General features: G+C 35.7%; 1 pseudogene; it reads left to right on the top strand.

Annotated features, from left to right (window-relative positions):
* Positions 1-2,408: 2,408 nt before the first annotated feature.
* On the top strand, positions 2,409-3,592 carry LOC110906614 (annotated as a pseudogene).
* Positions 3,593-5,918: the final 2,326 nt, after the last annotated feature.

Below are 5,918 nucleotides of genomic sequence, written 5' to 3'. Positions count from 1 at the left end.
TTGCACATGATTCGATGTAAGTGTTACATTCAAGTAGGGTTTACAAGTTCTTGATATTCAAGCAATTGTGTTATGTGTGTTCATTGTGTACAGAATGATATGAAGAGATTGTTCACACATACAGGAACATACAGTTGCATTCAGTAGCATACAATCATATATAGCATCATACAGCAAGCTTTGATACACACAACACTTGTAAAGTTCGGACTATTAGCATGCAATCAAGGTAACATCATGTTTAATTCACAAAGGTTTGACAATACAGCACAACAGAAGGTCAGACAACATTCCAGGGCAACAAATTCGGACCAAGGGGGTTCCTTACCTAAAAACTCGGACCCTCAAGGCTTCATATGCAAAATTCGGACAAAAGGGGAGTTCCTCCCTCACAAATTCGGACCAGAGGAGGGGTGGGGTTTAAAACTCGGACAGGGGAGTCCCCCTTCACAAAACTCGGACCAAGGGGGGATTTCCTGGCTTAAAAATTCGGACTCCTTGTCCCTGGGTTAAAATTCGGACCCCCCCTCCCTTACTTGTATAAAATTCGGACAAGGGTTTTAAAACCCCGACTCCCATTCTTCCCTAGGATAAAACTTGGACTTTCTTCTCTAGGATAAAACTTGGACTTTCTTCCCTAGGATAAAACTTGGAATTTCTTCCCTAGGATAAAACTTGGACTTTCTTCCCTAGGATAAAACTTGGACCTCATGCAACAACAAGAAAAACTCTGACAAAACATTTATTCAAACTTCGGACCTTGTATAACATTCTAAAACTCTGACTTAATCCACGGACTATCAACATACGTATTAATCACGTTCAATACAACAGTTACGTTCTCAAGATTCAGAAAACCCTAATTTCATTGCATCTGTATAGCAGTAATCCAATTATCAAATCAATCATTCTATATATCATGTATCTTAATCATCATACAATCGATTATACGACTAATCAACATCATTAACACAATAATCAGAATCCAAAACAATAATCACAGAACATCATATGAAGAACTAGGGTTTACAAGGATTACAAGAATCAAAAATTGATAACAATCAAATAATCAACAAACAATTACCTTGTATTGATTCTAGTTAGAGTGTGGAAATCAAGAATGATGAATAGCTTGTGCCAATGATGAAGATGATGATTGCCAGAGAAGATCAGAGAAAGTGAAAGTACGTGTTTTGGTTTTGTGTGGTGATTAGTGAATGATTAGGGTTAAGAATGATTAGGATTTTCACTAATTACTCTATACATCCCTAAGTATCATATTTTTACATAAGTACACCATCTCAAAATAGTTCACAGTTTCACCACCAAGTTCATACATTTGACAAGTCTTTCATAATTAACACATAACCATGCTCAACATACAATATACTTAACTGAATCAAAACGTTACAGTTTCACAGCAAACTAATTGTGCAAGTAAACAACTAAACAAATAATGAACGTGTAATAAATGTGAAAATGGAATCTTGGAAACTCGAGTTGTCACAATCTGAAAGTTGCCTTGGAAACAATGAATAAGATCATACAAATCCATAATCATCTGTAAATTGCCAGTATTCGGCAGAAAATCAAGGATTAATGAAAGTAGCAACCCTCCTAAGTTCTTGTTAAGGAATAAGGTTCAACAAAAGATATCACCCTCGAAGGGTGTGGAAATTTGTTAATTATCAGGTTAGTTAAGCTCTGAATATATAGAATCGTTCGAGGGAATCAAATATATCAAGATCAAATAGCTTATAAGCTAAAACCTATTTAAGGAGCTTGGCGGAGCTCGTAATGCACTGCACACTAATGATTTAAGGATGTGTTTCACCAATAAGTCGAGAAGCATATCACATAATGATAAGCAGATTTATGATATGATGAGAAACCTGTATCGATTGAGGATCGACAGGTTAAGAAGCTCCAAAAAGGATACATGTACCTATTATAGAGGTCAACTTGGGAGCATGGAGAGGCTCCAGATATTATTATTATTATTATTATTATTATTATTATTATTATTATTATTATTATTGTTATTATCATCATCATCATCATCATCTATTATTATTATTATTATTATTATTATTATTATTATTATTATTATTATTATTATTATTATTATTATAATATTATTATTATTATTATTTGGAGCTCATGCATTGTAGCAAATCCAAATCCAATGTGTCATAATATGTATTCCGTTTGGTTGGTGCACGTTGTATTACAATTAATTAAACTATTTATCGAATTCATAAAGAATCTTTTACCGTGTTCCATTTGGTTGCCCCCATGTGTATCAATAGGTTTTGAATTCAGATATGTAGCAACACGTTATATATAAAACGGTAATGGCATTGAACATGTGAGCTAAACGACCTTTTTTTGATTAAAAGCAGACAAGGGGGGAGTAAGTAATACATCCTCTGTGAATAATTTAGATCAAAAGAAGGGCTGAAAAGGTATGACTAATTAGCCAAATTCATGTTATATTTATGTTAAGTTCTGAATCTCTCTCTCTCTCTCTCACTCTTTAATACTATACAGTATGGCAGGAGTACTACAAAACGTAAACATCAAGCAAAGAGCGGGATTTATTCCGGTAGGACTTTGGGGAAAACAAAGCGGAGATCCTCAGAATGAGTGGTCTTTTGAACTTGATCAAGGCCAGAGGCTGAAAAAGATAACCATTGATCATGGTGATGATGTGATATACTCTCTCATGCGCACACACACCACTTTAAGAAACGTAATAATGGAAGCGTTGGTACGAAATAGATGGTCTTTCAAACTTGAGCCAACTTATCACGGACGCTTGACACGGACGAGGAAATAGTTGGAATTAAAGGAAGCGTTGGTACGAAAGCTCCGTATACAATAATTTCCTCACTGTCTTTTGTAACAAATAAGACCACCCATGGACCTTTTGGTGGAGCAACCAGTTCTGAGTTCTCCTTACCTTGGGAGAATGGCTCGTTAGTCGGGTTTTACGGCCTTGCTGGCTATTATATTGATGGCATTGGTGTCTATTTGAGGCAAATCTTGAAGATCGGAACATGGGGAAAAACTCTTCCTGCAGGTCCGCAAAATAAGTAGTCTTTCAAACTTGAGCCAACTTATCACTTGACGAAGATAACCATTGATCATGGCGATCTCATATACTCTCTGATGTTCACCGCACAATACGGAGACTTAACATACACTTCTGAAAAGATGGGTGGTTGGAATGGTGGAGAAAATGTTTCTGAGGTAAAAAGTTGCCGACTTAAACAAGTTAACACAAATGATGCATGCATCATAATGTTTTTAAATCTAATCTTTCATAATTGATCAGATTACATTCGAAGGGGACGAAGAAATTAATGGCATTAGTGGCACAGTTGCATTGTCAAGGGGAACTTATGCGGGTCTCACAGTAGTTTCGTCAATATCATTCATGACCAATAAAAAAACCCATGGGCCATTTGGTGACGTCAGAGGGACGCCTTTTACAGTACCATGGAATGCGGGTTCATTCGCTGGATTTTACGGCCTTGCGGTTTATTATATTGATAGCATTGGTGTTTATTTGAAGGCTACAAACTATTGATGAAGTAGGTGGTGGTTAGTAGACGTTTGAAGAAGCTAGCTGGTTCAAGTTGTGCTGAGTAATCTGGGATTGCAACTCTTTAGCCATTTGTTCAGAAAATAAATTTGCTAGAGCAGAGCCACTGGACACTGGGAGGGAAGGGAGGAAGTCTACTGCTCCCTTTCCTTAAAGACGAGTAAGTGCCGATACTACACTTTACTTAGCCGAGTCAGTCCCATTCATTAAAGAAGAGAAGCTTGTATTGGAGTGCGCTGGTTCAATGACTAGAGGAGCAGCAAGAGCATCCAGTGTTTCAATAGTAGGGACAGAACAACACTACAGGCAGAAAACAGCATAAGAAAGAGAATCAGTATACTAGAAAGCAGGAAAGAAGCTTGCTATAAAATCACTTTTCCGCGGAAAGGCAGCAAAGAAGTCGACTTAAGAGAGTACGGGCAGATCAAGTGAGGAAGATAGAAACAGGGATCAGTCTACAGCTTTAGGGAGAGATCCTTTTGAGTAGGGCATCTAACTCAACAATCACGAATAAGAAGAGAGTAGAATCTAGTTACAGTCCAGCTACTACTTGGCATACAAAGCAGAGCGAAAGTGATTGATTGTCTCAATAGAACCGAAGTGTTGGAAGGGAAGCACCAGGAAGAAAAGCCAATCCATAACTAAGAACAGCAGTAAAGGGAAATAAATGAAGTTTGTTATGTCTTTTCTATTTACCAATATGTTTCCCTTTATCGTTTCCTGTTTAAGCTGTGATGAATAAAAGTAAGACTTGTTCCAGCATTTGGCAAGTGTATCTGTTCGTAAACCCTGATATTCCAAAACAAACTACTATGATAGGAACCCTGGATCTCTCGTCTCATTTTTTTCTTAATATTAACTTGTGTCTCAAAATGTGATGAACGTAGGCGATCCGTTAACTTGTGTCTCATTTTTTTTTATTAAAGATCTTTTAATTATAAGAACTATAAACATATACACATTGAATTTTCTTTTTTACACAAATGCATCCTTACTTAAAAAAATATAAAGCATCCAGACACTTGTAATAATGTGATGAACGTAGGAGATGGGTTTTTGTTCTACATAGCTATTAAAATTATTAGAGTACAAAATGTGAATTTAGGTGATACCATATTTTGTTTGTTTGTAAATTGAGTTTTGTGATTAAATGGATTGAGTATGCAACACAATTAAGGATCGCTATTGAAATTACATCTACTTATATACAAATTCTACTCATATATACATTTTTTTTTACAAATTTACTCATATAGTACCCAAGCCGTCTATAACACACCATTTACAACATTTGATCTATCTCTCTTCTCTTTATATTGGTTGGTTGTTTTCTATCCTTTTTAAAACATAGATTTTATACAATTTTAAATACTTAAACTTCTCTATTTATTAAAAAGTTTGTTTTTTTATTTATTTATTTATAGAGGGTTACAAAAATCTTGAATCAAACTAATTTGTGTTTATAACAATCAAATATAAATTTTATTGTTCTAAAATAAATGTTTAACATTGATATCCTTCAGAAATGCGATGTTGACGCTGGAAAATGGTGTGTGGTTAATAAATGTGATGGTTGTTGAAGATACTTTGAGTAAACAATGGAGTGGTGTTTTTTTGACCACGGTTAAAATGGTGAATGACGACGGTGATAGTAAAAGGTGCCTACGGTGGTGGTAACTTTGAGGTGCTTCGAAAGTGCTATGGAGATGATTGTGATAGTACGTATTTGGGTCCGGTTGATGGTTGGTGGTTGTTAGCGGTAGTTAAGGGTGGTTTGGTTTCGAGTAGTACCCTGCGGAGTTTGAGGTATAATCGGGTGGAGGCAAAGAAGGAGACGGGTAAAGCAACGGGTCAACCGAGGTTAATGGGTCAGATTCAGGAGACATGACGGAGGACTCGAACAATAGAACTAACTAAACAGTTAAATATTTATTATTTTGTTAGTTACCGAATAAATTGTTTGCGTACCACGCGCGGGATTGAGGAACTTAACTAAAGAACTGATACAATATATATCTAGGGACGTATTAAGATAATGGTGATGTTTAGAACTTGACACTTGACATTTTAATACGAATACAACTATGATAGGGACCCTGATCTCTCGTCTCGTATTTTTTTTCTTAATATTAACTTATGTCTCAAACTATGTTCAGATAACTCCTTATATCGCATGGTGTATTGGTTTTTCACGTTTTGATTCCAGTCACCTGAAAATAGGTATAATTCTACTTGTTTTATAAAAAGTTTCGCGTTCGGATATCTAGTAAATCACGTTTGTTGAAACGTTATCAACTTGTTTTATGAGTTA

Source organism: Helianthus annuus, chromosome 14 (assembly GCF_002127325.2).
Source record: "Helianthus annuus cultivar XRQ/B chromosome 14, HanXRQr2.0-SUNRISE, whole genome shotgun sequence".
Lineage (NCBI taxonomy): Eukaryota > Viridiplantae > Streptophyta > Magnoliopsida > Asterales > Asteraceae > Helianthus > Helianthus annuus.
Note: the sequence above shows the minus strand (reverse complement) of the source record. Positions and strands in the feature narration are given on the sequence as shown.